Below are 16,661 nucleotides of genomic sequence, written 5' to 3'. Positions count from 1 at the left end.
AAATGACATGCAGAGGTTCTAGGAGATTTTAATAGGGAGGGGGGAAGAATGCAATGGTTTCAGGATCAGCATATCTGTAATAAAATTATTAGGAATAGCAAAAATACATCAATACGGAAGTTGGGATAAACTTTAGAATTATATTTAAAATATGGTTTCCTCACTTAAATAATTTCCAATTTTTGACATACGAGGAAAGAGTGAGAGAGCTGGGATCATTTAGCCATGAGAAGAAAGATTTGGGGGAGAATGTGTATAAATCTCAGATGCAAGCCGCTACAGAAGACCAAGCCAGGCAATTTTCAATAGTAATCATTGAAAGTTAAAGAGGCAACAAAGGAAATTGCTCTCATATGCAACAAAACCCCTTTTTTAATGTCAGACAGTTGAACACCAGAACAGGTTGCCCAGAGAAGTTGTAAAGTCTTCACGCCTGGAGATGGCCAAGCCCACCTGCAAATGGGCTTGACCTGCAAAACAGTGGGCTGTAATTGACCCTGCCTCGAGCAAGAAGGTTGATCCCTTCCCACCACAGTGAGTCCTTGCTTTTGTAACAACAGAATGAAATAAATGAGGTTCATTTGATAAAAATTACAGTAGATAATTAAAAGTTAGAGTAACTAATTAATGACTTGAATTTATATTTGCCAAATCAAGTACAATAGAAGTATAGATACTTTAGCAAGAAGTGGATAGGTAAACAAATTTCAACAGCAAAGTTTGCTGTGTCTCTTTCCAAAATGACCAGCCTCTCTCATTCTAAAAGAACTATGAAAGCAAGAATTATTTTGAATTTCTAGGTCTAACAAGTAGCACAGAGATGTCATCTTATAGTATGTTGAAAGTAATTTTAGTATATCTGATGATTTATTCAACACTATCTGCAACGGGTTTGCCTTAGATAAATGAAGAATATGACAGATCATTGAGATAATCTAATATTCCCCTGTCCCACAAGGTCTCTGACAGCTTCTCATCTATTTTAAAGCTTTAACTGTTCAGTATTTTGTATCTGAACTTCCCCAACTTTATGCTGGACTATTATTAAAAAGAGGTTGCTGATTAGCTAAGACAGCAACTGCCTCTTCACAATACATTCTTGATAGCTTTGCCATAAAAATATGAATCTCACTTTAATGTAAGAAAACGTAAGCAAAGGAAATGCCAACAGCATGACACCTTCTAAATGGAAACATCCACTTCTTTTGGGGTTTATTTTCTAACTTCACAGAAGTAAATGTAGATTAGTAGCTATCGATTAAGCACTATTTGTAGATGTTCAATATTGCAGAAGAATTATAGGTGTCTAAACTGTGCCAGGATGGCTCTTTAAAGAGCATTTACTTGTGTTAGAGCCATGTAAACCCCCGTAGTGAATTGTATCAAATGCAGACATTTTATGTCAATGCAAAGATAATAAAGGAAGCAATATTATTTCTGGTATCACTAACAAAATTAAAGGTAATTCTAGAGAAGAAAATTAAAACAATCAAAATAATGGAGAATCATCAAAATTAAAAGAATATTCCATTGCTTCCAAGAGGATGTTTCATATTTGGATTAACACACATTCCCACTGTGGATGAGCCTTCCCCAAAATTTTTTAACATCTCACTTGACCTACATTTAAAACCAACATTGAAATACTCATATTCCTGTGTTTGCAAATCAATAAAATTCTCCTAGAAGTTTCTAGTCCAATGTCCTTGAAAGCACTTTGATGATGAAGAAAGCAGTAACCAGCTGCTGCTTCACAGATGCTGAAAACACATGGAACAAATGATACTGATTGTAATGATATGTTGCAAAAGCAATAGCAGTAGAGCACTTCTGTTGAAGACAGCCTTCCTGTTAAACAGAAGACCAAGCACAGACTCTTCCTCTTGTTCTGTATAATATCACTGCTACAGATTGCAAATCTCTTAAAAAGCCAACAGGGTTTCTGACTAAAATTGAAAAGAAATTAGAAGACATCCAGCTAAGGGCCAAACAATATGAGCTGAGACTCCAGTGTTAGTGGAAATTATATAAAGCTTTCAGTTAGCTAGTAGGAAATGGGAATTGCAATCAGACAACATCCAAGTACAGATTTCTTAAATTTAAGTTAATTTACTAAAGTTATTTTATTTTCCTTAAATTTTGCTTGAGACACATTTCTACTGAGAGCTACAAATCTTACTTTCCTGTTTTCTAAAAGATATATTAATTTTTCTTAAAACATTAAAACATATTTGATTGAAAACTGGAGGTTTTCTGCTGCCCAGAAAATGCCAACATCAAAAAAACCAAAAACAACAAAAAAACAAAACCACAAAAAAACCCACAACTAACCAACAACAAAAAAAACACAACAAAAAAACCTACCAAATCAAAAAAATACAGGAAAATAAAAATCCAGGTAAGAAAAATATAAATACCAATTAAGAATTAATTACACAATATTTCAGTTTTCCAGTAGAGTAAAAAGTGTTCTTACAGTGTTTGTTGGCCCAGACTAAAGACATAATTTGACATGGTGCAGAATGAAGTCATACTAAAATCTTGGAGGAAATACAAGATGTTAGCCATCCTAGGAGAAATAAGTAATTGAATCTCTTTGCCAAATTTTATGCACTTGGAAATACTGGCACTGACAATAACACCTAACATCTTTTAAAAAATATTACTTACAGTGAAGAATACTCCTTTCAAAATTTATTACATTTGTACAACAAAGGCAAACATGCAAAGAGTTACTATCATTGCTGCAGTGACAGTTCTCTGAAGAAATATGTAACTTATAAACAGGGAATGGTGAATTGTTAACATACATAGATTTTACATTCTGTACAAAGGAAATGAAGTTTTGGAACTGAGTGGGTAAGTAAATAATTTTAAAGAGAAATTCACATTCTTTGATGAGAGATGATTACAAAGTTTGGACCATCTCTGAATAGTCAAGGACCATTGGCTGAACTACACCAAAACACATCTAATAACAAAAAGGGAGGGATAAAAGTGGGAATAAATGAATACTTACTTCAGACCATATCAAATACCAAGAACAAAATCATGTCACCAAAGTGCATGTAAAGAATTTATCTGCCTATCTCTTGGGCTCCCAGATCTCTAATAAAAACTACAATTGAATTTTTCATTTCTGAACATGTATTTAATGCAGTTGAGATTACACAAACCTGATGGAATCAGCTTCATGACTAAGCAACATCCTCACTGGGTCTAATATTTTTAAGGGGAATCAATCTGATAAGAAAAGAGCAACATTTTCAGTCAAAAAAATTCAGACTTTTGAGTTTATTGACAAACCTGACAGGTAGTCTATTTAAAGCTTATTGAAGTCCAAGATGCAGTTACTGTAGTAGTTGAATGCGAAATCAAGAAAGGAACTCTTCAACCTTGTTATGACTGAGTTATGTCACAGCTGGGGCAGTTTCAATCTCCTAACACTTAATTCACTGACTGATAACAGGTCAAGATCAGAGACTCTTTGGGGTGAAAAATGTGCCATTTATCCCTGAGAGAAAGATCACCTCTCTGTACTGTCTGTGCCTGGTTTTGGATAGGTCAATATTATATAAACTTCAAAAAAATTACATCAGTTTTGGTGGGTCTGCAGGTATATTTCCATTATCACCACAGCCAAAGGTGCTGCCAGACTTTATACAATCTTGACAGAAGCAGGCAGAAACTGAGGCTTAACTGAAAGTCTTTTAACTTTCTTCTGCCTCTTGGTTGTAAGGCTTGTACTTGTCCATCACATTGCATCAGATACTCTTTGATAGGGCTCACTTGACCTTATATTCCTCTGCTCCTGACAATTTTTTTTTCCATTTGCTGACTGCATATGAGATGCAATAAAACTTAAATGACCTTAAATAATTTTGCTTCTCTCAGGAAAGTTCCACCTTGGTAGCTACATAGACCCATCAGCTGAAGAATTCCAGAGCACAGGTTCCTTCTTGCTGACTTGGCTGTTCACAGCAGGGCTGCTTCCTAAATTCTAAAAGAAAAATACCTGATTAAAAAAGAAAACCCTGATTTTTAAACCCATTAACTCCTTCCCATTATTTAGTTGGCATTTCCACAGGATTCTCTCTTACATGTATTATAACTTCAGAGCCAGCATTCTGTCTGAGGACCCAAATCTCCATGCTGCCATCCAAAGTCAGATCATGCAGTAGAAGCAGGTTGCTCTCAGCAGAAACAAAGAACTACTCTGACAAAGTTATACACAGTAACTCTAAATGAGAAACTGTCATGGTAATTTTTTTTTTCTTTATGATGGTCAATCTTAAAAATGCTTTAAAGTATTTCCCCATCTGCAAGTTTTTTACTATATTTTCATAAAAGTCAAGACTTCAATTTAAAAATGTCACATATATATACATACACCATTAATTCTTACTGCACCTGGAATTGTTTGCTGCTTTGATTCTTAACATTTTGAGATATTTGCTTAGCAAAAGTTATTGTGGGCAGACAAAATAGACTTCTAATGCCTGAATTTAAAATTTTTAAAAGGAGGATGTAATGAGTCAGAATTATGAAACAATGCAAGAAACTAAATCTAGTCATTTGGTCTACATTCTAACTAGAGTTATTTGAATTACTTTTGGCACAAAATATGGCTAAATATATTTATTAATTTTCATAACTATGCATTCATCTGGAAAAGAGATAATAATATCTCTGGCACAAAAAATACAAAATCTAAGACAATCCTTCCCCTACAGTCTTTTTCAGTGTTTTTCCATCACACTGAAATCCACATTACTGCAAGAAAACAAATATATTTTTCTACTAAGTACAAAATAGCCAGACTCCGTGCAAATGTCAGCTCTTCTGACTAGCTCTTTATTGTTAAATAGGAAAAAGATCTCAACAAAAAAAAAAGGAAAATAAACCTCTTACTTTCAATTACCAAATTCTTTTCATCTTTAAATAAGTAAAATGCTCATCTTTGTTGCTATCAAAATGCTACCATGACAAATAGAAAATTTAATTGATAAGAAGCAAAAAAATAGTCCAAGAAGAAAATTACTTTTGTCACCCAGATCAAGAAGTATCACAGTTGCAAGTAATACACAGAAGTTAGAAAAAAGTTCTGGTGTGAATCTTCTGCTTCGACAGCTATTAATCTGAAAAACTTAGTATTTTAAGTATGCTTTTCTCATTCTTAGACTTCTAGTAACTTTATAGATTTTTGACAGTCATCCAAATTCACCAGTGCATAGCAGCAGCAAGTAGCTACAGAGATGTTAATATCCTTTCTTGTAAAAGTAATGTATTTAAGAGTCATAGTAACTTCAGAAGGAGTAATTATTTATGCTTCTAACTACTTTGAGTTTACTCAAGTTCCAAAGTCATATTTTTGGACTATACTTGAGCACTTTTAAACAAGATTTGGAGCCCAGTTTCAATGTAGTCTAAATTTAGTTTTAAGCAGCTCTGGCCTACCCAAGCTACACTGATCCAGGCTGATGCAGTGAAGGTTAGGTTTTTGGGGGTTGGGTTACAATTTTTGTTTTCCTGTTTAACAAATTAAAATTGTTTTTAAAATAAACCAGTACATAAGGATGTTGTAAGAGATATTGTAATAGTATAACTTTTTGTGTTTTAAGTGTCTAGGCTAAGCTAAAAAGGCTGATATATTCCTTATATTTTTTGTTTTGTATATTCCTTATTTCATGCTCTATATGGCTGCAAGCACAAGAAGTCTCCAGGAAAAAAAAGAACTAACCATGATAGTGTTATGAATATTGGGCAGAATAAGAGATTGCGAAGTTTGGAGTAGAAAGAACTGAGAGGTTAAAATTTGTGCGGTGGAAATACTCTCAGTTTTTCACAAAACATGAATCTGAAATATATATTCATATGTAACAGCTTTCAGTAAACAAAACTCTAGGTGCAGCTATCTAGATTCAAGATCCTGAACTATCAGCTGCTAAATCAGGTTCACATTTATTTATACTGAATATTCACCATCTAGAAAAATAAATCATAATATACTGTTGCATCAATTTCTGTGAAGGATAATCAAAGCTTATAACTTTGCCAGAAGAATCTGTTTTATTTGTATTTGGCCAAAGTATTGTAACTTGCTCAAATCACAGAAACTGTATTTCCATGGAATTGACCCCAATTTTTTTGCTCCCTATAAATGAAATCACAGTCTCTTTTACTTCTTCACTGCCAAATTAATGCTTGCTTTGTTTTAAATAATCTGACATGAAAACTATATACACAGTGAATTCTAGGGAAAGATCTGTGTATATCAGAAAGCAATGGAGGTTGCACTTCTCATATCCCCAGTTAAGGCTGCCTAAAAAAGCAAACAGTAAGTCAGAAATGGAGGTATGCCCAGTCTCCTTAAAATGTTACCTTGCCACATAAAGGAACTCAGGGTTAACTGAGGACTAACTTCATTTAACCACCTGCCAATATTGCCATCATGATCATACCAGTCCTTTTAGCCCATTTAAGCAACAGAAAATGGAAAAGCAAACTCTGACACAGCAGCAGTAGAGGTATCACTTTATCCTGTTGACCATGGGAACACATGATAACTTCAACTTGCAACCCAACCCAGAAGGTGATATGCATTTATCACCAACCTAAAGTCATATTCAAGGTATAGGGCTGAATGGGGGGTGGGGGGCGAAGGTCACAGTTCTGCTGCCTGTGCTGTGTCTGTTCAAGGACAGAAGGAAAGTTTCAAAGCTGAATCAGTACCTTTTACCAGCACAAAATTAATATTTGGAAAAACAAGACATAAAAAGGCAATGATTATAATATTCTAAATGAGAGGCAGTCCTCTAGGCCAACTATTATTATTTTTGCCTTCAGGCTGCAATTCTTTATGCCACTAAGCTTCTGGTGACTCACACCACCATATTGTACCAACAATGCTCTCAAAATGCAAATTGCTAATAACTTCTTTTAGCCCAGTACAAACCTCGGAAACAAGTATAATTCAGTGCAGTATTTTCAGCAGTGTCATAAACATCTTTGCTTTTAAGTTTAAACTAATGGCACTCCAAGTTTTATCTCATGCCTAAAGCTATTATCATACTGAATAGCTGTGATATAATATTTGGAAAAGAGTACCATTCTTGCATATGGCACACTGCTTCACAGAGTTAACATACCTTTAGTACACTTGAATGGGTATCAGTAGAACACAAATGTTTAGCCTTTTTAAATATATTTCTATTATTTTTACCACTTTACCATTTTCAACTATTTGCCTTATTGTGAGCAACTATTTCTGGAAAATCTTCCTGTACACTGATACCTGTTGCACTGGGAATAAACACAAGGAATTAAGGTATCTGTGTGCAGTTGCAGGACCGTGATATTGTTACGCTCATGGAGACATGGTGTGATGGCTCATACGTCATGAAACAGATGGAAACAGGATCTTTACAAAGGACAAGCCATGAAGATGAGGCAGTGGAGATGTCCTTTATGCAACAGAACACTTGGAATGCATGGAGACAACTGAGAACATTAAAGAGCAGCCCAGTGTGGATGACATTACATTGGATGCCTGCTCTAGGCTACCTGGCAAGGAAAAACAAGCACATGAGACCTTCTACAGACAGCTAGAACAGGAGTTCTGATCAGGGGTACTATTTTCACTTAGTGAAAAGTAAATGATGTTTCAACAAAACTAAACAACATGCAGATCACCTGACCCTTGGGCCACACATAGACGACTAGCCTCACATTCATTTTATGCCTTTTTCTCCACTATTTTCAGATCAGACAAGGCTAGGTAATAAATTCAGTTTCTATTCAGATACAATGTTAAACCACGAGTACATTTCTCAGTGAATAATCTACAGGTGAATAAATTACTTAAGTCTAGTGAGGCACATGTAAAATATGCAGTGCAAATGTACTCACTTCTCATCAATTTTTGGAGCCAGACAGCTATAAACCAAAGAACTGAACAGGATGGTGGATGCCAGAGGGAAGTACTTGTTTCCCAGCCTTCTGCTAAATAAGTGGGTTTTTTCAAATCAGTGTTAGATAGTATTACATTAATGCAAATTTTTTTCTTTTGAGGATAAAATTAAATGCTAGTGACAAGAGCTACTATTCACCATCATTGCACTAAATTGCCTTGATCATGTATGAAATCATTAAACTGGAATAGGAAAAGACCTGTTATAATGTTGCTGCAATACCACTGTAGAATACCACCTATCCCAGTACAAAACAGCAGTTGATGAGCAGATATACACTGACATTAAAAAACATTTTAAGGAACTTTGATGGCAATAGAACAGTGTAATCTTTGTAACACAGAGGGTTAGCACCACTGCTGCATAATGCAGGAATTACCAGTTAATCACCAGTTCTACTGTTGACATAAGTTAGAAATGGGGTTAAGTGCTTTGTTGATATAAATCCACTTTACCTTCTATTCTCTAAACAGGATGAAACAAATGTGATTATTTACCATCTCATTTTCAGCAGTTCTTTGATAAATAGTATTTCTGCTACTGTAGTTTCTCACTTTCAGAAGCACTTAGCACAAACACTGAATAAATTCTTAACAAAAAATTATTTTTATGGCTGTGTTCATATGTATTTTACATGAAAGATCACACTATAGCAAGTGTTCCAATTAAAATGGAATAATTATATATCGGTGAATGCTTCATCTAGACCTTATTTTGAGTCTTTTATTTAGTGCTTAACTAACATTTCACTTCTGAAAGTGACAACTGAACCCCTTCAATAAATTACACAAAATCTACTTACTTTATTTACCTCACCCAAGCCATTGTACATATCAGGGAAGTGAAGAATAAATGAACACAATCACATGAAGCTTCTCTTAATAGCTAAGTACAGGACCAGCTCCTCTTTTAAACTTTGCCACTCATAGTTTATACTCCTACCACTGAATTACTCATTGACTTACTGGTTTAGAAGGCATAATTCTCCAACCTAAGAATATTTTCAAGGACTACAGATGCATTATGTGGTAGAAAAATTAATTTAAAAATAATAAAATGCGTTCTATAATATCCTAGTGTTTTGTTTTTCAAAATTATCTCCCCAATTCCCTTTATAACCTATTTTAATTCACCACTTAAAAATTGTATTAGTATTTTTAACCTCTTTTCCTTTATCTTAAAAACAGGTATTGTATATATGTAGGTAATTATAAAACCCCATGTTTCTTCACTAGCCTAAAACTAAAACAATTTTAATATTTTTGAAAGTGAATTTGAAATATGCTAGAATAATGGAAAATTACTAGAGCAGATACAGAAATTATGTCAAGAATTTTACAAATTTTATTACACACACTGACAAAAAAACTAACAAAACTGACAAATTATCAGGAAACCTTAAAACTACAATGCTTATGAAAAATTGAAGAATGCTGTATTGGAGAGAACATCCCAATTCTTGGAATAAACAATACAGAAACAGTGGAGCATGTTACACTAATGAAAAAATTACAACAGACATAAAGAAAGATTAGACTGTTGAAGCGAAAAAAGCTTCCAGAAACAATTTTGTATGTTGTATGCCAGAGAGAAAATCAAATGGAATACCTCTTGCATACCTACCTATGGCAAATGAAAAAAACAGCAGAGTTCTGGTTATTACTGTTAAAATTTAAAAATACAGCCTCTATTCTCTTCACTCCAAAGTGTTTTGATTATGTAAAAAAAAAAAATAAAATCAAATACTGGGCTGCAGTCACACTCTCAAATATGTTGTGCATTAATCTAATCACCTTTGCAGGTATGTCTTCTGTTTACAGGATACGTTTTCCAGTGGGTGAATATGCAGCCAGTCATGCTAAAAGATGATTTTCAGACAGCCACTGTGCAGGTCAGCTTCTTGCTTTAGTGTAGCCATTGGGACACTTCACTACCCAAATACAGGGGCTGCATTGACTGAAGGATTGATTTCTCATTAGTTTTGTGAATATCAAGCACCACATGAAAAATTACATAACACACTTCATGCTCATCCAAGCTTTATAGTAAAATAGAGGAAACAAAACAAAAAAACTCTGCATTTACTTTTATCTTAAGTGTTGCAACTGATTTGCCAATTAAGTCTCCTTCCTACTTGGGAATCCTACAGGAACAGAAAACAGATAATTTACCATAGGCGTTTATACAAACCTCTCATTAAACTTTGACTCATCTATCAATGAAAGCATTGGTATCTCACTTATTCCCAAAAGCACAGCAGTTCCCATGAACTTCCAGACTTATCTTGCATTTTCAACTCAGTGTCAATTTGAAAAGTTAATTTCTTTCCTAGGCTCTGCAAAGAGAATATCATTAAACAAGATACAGTTCCAGAACTCTTGATTTTAATTTACAGACTAATCAGGAATATTAGGAAAGAACATACAATTTAAAAGCAAGCTGTGTTATAAGAAAAGATTACAGAAAAATGAAGGAGCAGCATAATTTTTGTGAAGGTAAAGAATAAAGGAGCCATGGTCCTCTTTGCACCTGTAAAAATAATATCAGATATGCAGGTACTATCAGTAAGTACAGAGAAGTTCTGTTTGCTCAGCATGCAGGGGTCACACCAAGAAAGGACTTAGAGATGAACAGAAAAAAAACAGCAGTAATGAAAGGAACCACTTATACCTGACCAAGAAAAAAGCGAACAAAAATTGTTCTCCAAATAGGGCTAGCATATGATCACCTTGAAAGGGAAAAAGTTACATTTACAGCATGTAGCCTTTCCTCATCGGCAAGACCTACAAGCCTCTCTAAATCACAAACTAACCTTAAAACCCTCAGCACCAGCTGGCAGAAGTTATCCTCTAGGCTTTCCCTTTGGAAGCCTCCAAGGACATGTGCTCTTGTGCCTAGACTAGTGAACATAACCCTTTCCTACAAGCTAGAGTGCTCACGATTACAGTCAACACTTACACACTTATCTGGTACACACTTAAAAGTGTACTTAAAAGACACACTTGTCTTTTAGAAAAGTAGCCAGCTGTCTCCAAGATATTGCCAGACACTCAAAGGGGATGCAATATAACAATTTATTACTGACCTTCGACTGCATTATCTACCTTTGGATACCCTTTGTAAACACTAACATGCTCAGCATGTGGGGATTCCGCTAATTGCTGTTATTAATTTCATAAACTACATTACAATTCTCCACGTCAATTCCCCTCCAAATACTCTGACCCTAGCCTGACTTCTAGTCAGTCATATGCCAACAACATTTGTTTCTTAAGCCTGTGACATTTTAATGTGCAAGATGACGTATTTCATTGTCCGGCTAAGCCAGAAACATCAAGGCAAAAAATCTCAATGAGGCTCATTTTTCAGTCCCAGAATACTCAAAGAAAACTAATGCTACTATGTTTTTTAATATGTGTACTTGTACACAGATGGTTTGACTTTAATGAAAAGCTATTGGTGGTCAGTACAATAAGTATTTTGGATTTATATTCATTTTCTACCTACAAGATTCTTTGGACTACTACTAATTAAATATTCTGTTGGATTTTTGACCAAGGAAAGGAAGAAAGATGCATTCAGACCTTTTAATTCTTAAAACAATTGTTCTACAGGAGGTAAGTATATAGGGAATGCATTCAATGATCCCACTTATGTATGTAATAGATTTGACATTTGTGAGACCCTAAGATCTCTGCCTCCAACACATGAATTTTCTATGTGACAGAGACCCCCTACGTTTGCAAATTATTGTAAATCTTGGCACATACACACAGGTTACAAAACACTTCATTTTCATTTGCAGACTTAATTCAGCATTTGTCATACTTTTCCAAATAAATCATTAAATACATCATCTACATAAGTTTCTTATATTTGTATTTTAAACTATAACTCACAAATACTTCTAACGTGAATAAACCCTACTATTTCTCTACTGTTTCACTATTCTATTTCACTATCTGATAGTTAAATTCTACTGTTTCCTAGAACAGGTATGTCTAATTGTAATTTTAACTTCAGTCATCTCTTCTGGTTGATAAAAAGCTTACTGATTTGACAAGCTTAATCTCTAAATTATTAAAAAAAAGAAACAAGTTAGCGTTTAAAATTGAAAGGAAATGTTACTCAGCTTCTCTTGATAATGAAAACCAATTTTTCATTAAGCATTACAGCTCTCACAAAAATATGTAAAGTTAATGACAATACCTAGCAAAATGTAGAGCTTGATTATTTCTAATGAAAAATTATGTAAAGAACTGCAATTAAGTCATCGGAAGCATGATTTTGCATAATCATCATGTGGAAAATACTGCAGGGATGATCTTATTCAATATAATCAATGTCATATGTAACTGTTTAGCTTTTGTACCCATTTTAGGATGCTGATGATAAACAATTTCCTTACCATTCTAGAAATGTTTGCCTGTTCATGAAAGAAAATGCGATAACAGGAAAAAATCTAGATGATTGCAATTGACACATTTTCCTAACATAAAAACACTGTTGGTTTTTTGGATTATCTGTGACTTCATCCACAAAAATACTCAAAAGATTACATAATCAGAAATAATAGTGCAAGGAGAGTGCCAAAAAAGGACTAATACATAATTGTGCTTAAGCAGCAGCTTACTATCAAACTATTACAATAATGCTTAGTAACCTTTCTTTCTCTGTCAACTGACATATGCAACTAGGAGGCAAATAAAACAGCTTGGCATCTAACGTGGACATTCTCATATCTTATCACAGAGTTCTTAACATATTACTCCACGACTTTGAGCACAAAAAGCATTCGGTTCAGAGACAATATTACACATTATACATGAATCAGAAATAAAGTCAGATTCAGAAGTCAACTATGGCATATTCTTTGTACAAAATTGCCCAGAAGCATAGAACTATACCACATGAATTAAATTCTATTTTCTTCAATCTCTGTTTCTATCCATGTTCAACAACTCTAGGGAACATAATAAATGTGAACTTGTTGCCCATTCATTAAATATAAAATGAAAAAAAAAAAAGTTCACCAATTTCCACCAAGGAATATATGGCTAAATATGTGACACTTCATAATTTCTCACTAACAAATACAATGTTTCCACATAAGACAAAAGTCTTATGTGTTCTGGAATGTTCTATGGCTTTATTAAATACAGTAACAAACTATGTTAATGCAATTACATTTTAAAATAAACATCATGATAAATATGTGCTATTTAGAACCCACAAATATAAATAACTGAGAAAAGTTGTTAATGGTAAAAACTTCATGCAGAAAGTGGTGATATTGCAAGACAGATTTTTTTTACTTGCAAGACAAAGTGTATCACTTCAGGTTAAAAATACCTGTGGTAAATGTTAAACTCAAACATTCATTAAGTGAACTAGAATAATTTTCACTACAAAAGATAAGAAAGAAAACAAATTCATTCTGATCACTTACAGATAACGTTATTAAACTTGTTTCTACTCACTTTTACACCCTGAAGTGTTTTTGTTGAATATTAAAGATTACTTTCTAGATGAAAAAATAAATCAGGTAGACAATGCAGGTTAAATATATATCTACTGAAACAGGAGATACAAATGAGAGTTAAACTAATGGCATACTAATATTTAGGAAAATCTCAATTTAGCAAACATATTCCCCTGTGGTGTAAAAGTGAATTCAGCAAATCTGAATCCCTCTTTTCCCCAGGACTATCACATGGATTTGTCCCAAGCAGAACTCTAACCACAGCAAAGTTAATTTCTCTGAAATTCAAAGTTGTGATCTTGCCATGTTCTTTTCTTCCAGGGTCCTGAACACCATCATTTTATGGTCACTGCAGACAAAACTAAGACAATCTTCATATCCAGTTCCTAATTACCACCACCAAGTCCATTAGAGCACTTTGCCTCATCAGTCAGCCCATGTCAAGAAGTCATCAGTGCACTCCAGATGACTCCTGGGATGAGTGTGACTTGCTTTGTTGTCCTTGAAGCAGGAAGGAATTTATAGATTTCATCATAAAATTCAAACTTAAAACCTTATTGTTCCTTGCCAGAAATTTCTTAACACATTTATTTGAAATTAATGTTTGCAATTATAGATGGCAACTCTGAACCAACAGGTAGTGGTCACCAAACTTGATCATGACTTCATATTAGTAAAATCTAAGAAATTGTAAACTAGTTCAACCGAATCTAATCTTAGCAGTTCAAAATAGCTAATGGCTGAAGATTCAATAAACACCAATATTTATGCATGAAATCTATGAACTTATTAGTAGCTCAAGTTTACAAATATTTTTATTTTGGCATGGGTAAGCAATAGGTAAATGTAATCTCTGCCTCACATTTTGGTCAAGAAAAACATTTGTCAAAAGCATACATTAGATTTCAAGACTGTACCTACATAATTTATCCCTACATAATTAATGTCCCACACTGGATGTTTTTTCCCCTCAATAGTCCCATTATTTTGAAGGGCTAGTTTGTTTGAAGTGTGATATTGTAAACAAAGATGCAATACATGGTAAGGAACATTCAGAGCCTAAGTACAACAACACTGGCAAATCACAATAGCTCCAGAAAGAGCTACTATCCATGCAAAGTAGCAACACATCTTCTGGCTGAAGCTGTAATCCTCATTAACTCTATTCTTTGCATACATGTATTTTTTATAAAAATCAGGATCTTGCACAGAACTATCAAAAGTACTCAGCTGCCTCATACCAGTAAGTAGAGCATAAAGGGCAAGAACCCTTGCCCACTTCGCACACTTAAAAATCACTTTCAACTCAATGTCCACAGCAGGCAGTGCCAGCAGAAATGAAACAAGAATATGGTATGGGAAGTGTGCTGATAACATCTTAGAGAATTGGACATACTGTCAGCAAATACTTATTCTTTGAACATGAGTCAATATGGATGCAACGATGAATGGCAGACAGTGTTCTCCAAAATGGTGAGACAGAATAATTTCAGCTGCAAATAATGCTTCTAACCAAAACCTGGCTACTGAATCAATGACCAAGTTGAAGTCAGTGTTTGGCAAACATCATTGCAGCAATACATTTATCAAAGAAGGTAGTTATTTTTGATTCCCTTTGGGAAAATGACACTTAATATTCAAAATATGATGCATGTAAAACAACTGCTAAACACAGGCATATCCTAGGCTAACCATTTTAATTTTTTGCTTGGAAATAACTGAATCTTATAAAATACAAAACTCTAAGGTGAACCTTTCATTGTCCTGTATCAATGCAAATGATGATTGCTATTTCACTGACAGCAGTGCTATCTTCCATAAAAGACATCTCTGGTTAAAACAGCACTAGATCATAGCTAGAATAAGATAATTTAAAGCAGGTTGGTTTTGCTTCTAATTAAATAGCATCTGGTGTAATTCTTCACCTTGCAGCATTGTTCTTTGTAGACCTTGATGTTCATCCGTCCAGTGGACTGCTGCCATGACTAACAGCCCTGGCGCCAGTGCATATAGACTTGTTCAAAGCCTGCAGAAAGCACTGGATAACAACAATCCACCCATCTGGATTGTCAACACTAAAGAAGCAGACATCTGCCAGAGTAATTTGGCTGACTCTGACAGGCGCTCATTTATGGGAATTACCAGGCATGCTGGCATGAGGGACATGGTATGTCCAGAAAGTAAGTTGATTTCTCCTGGACAGCTTCCATCAAAATCTCCAGTGTGACTGCCATTCTGTGCAGGAACTCTTGAGAGCTTTTATAAGTATCTGGCTGTACTTTTGAGTATCAGTGGTAGCACAGTCTCTTCTACAGACAAAGGTAATACACAGTAGAAACTGTATGATTAACAGCCTGCAATTCCTCTTCCTCAGAGTCTGTGAGACAGATGTTTCAATCATACACAAAGTTCACATACTTGGGATGAAAAAGACCTTACTGGAATTGATATAACAGAAGCAGGTACAATTTGGTTAGATTGCTGGCATAGATAATAAAGAAAATATGTTCAAGGATACAAGAGTCACTAAATCATAACATGACTCCTAGACCTTGGATAACTACCACAAGCATTGCAATAATTAAGAGAACACACATATTGTAATGTTCTGTACCACTGTTCTAAGACCATATGAATGGCAGGAGTAACGTCACAGAATGGTTTGGATTGGAAAGAACCTTAAAGATTATCTGGTTCCAACCCCTTGTTGCGAGGGTAAAGAGTAGAACAGCCAAAATCACAAACTGGTATGGCAAACCAGAGAGAGAATAGTTGGTGGGTCCCTTTGTAAGTTTTAAATTTTACTTCACAGTAACAAAACTAAAAGATAAGTGATTCTTTTTCCAGAATGCACAAGGAGAAACCCAGACCCACACCTAAGGTACATGGGTTCAGCTTACCGTGTGAAAACTACACTAGAGCATTTCCGTGTGTAAACACCTCTGACGTCTGTGTTTATTTAAAGAATAACTTGAAAAATAGCATATCTCAAAAATGTACCTGACATCCAAAACAGGATAAAAATATTTCATGGACTCATAATGCAACATTGTTCCATAACTACCAAGATGCCAAGAAACTGAGACTTATACTCTGTCATAAGAAAAAAGCATTAGTATAAACAATCCAGATGAAAATACAATTGTCTTTAAAAGAGACTGAAATGTAAAAATAAAAACTAAAATCAAACAAAAACCTAAATAAAAATT

The sequence above is a fragment of the Poecile atricapillus genome, chromosome Z, assembly GCF_030490865.1.
Source record: "Poecile atricapillus isolate bPoeAtr1 chromosome Z, bPoeAtr1.hap1, whole genome shotgun sequence".
NCBI lineage: Eukaryota > Metazoa > Chordata > Aves > Passeriformes > Paridae > Poecile > Poecile atricapillus.
This window is presented reverse-complemented; position numbering follows the sequence as displayed.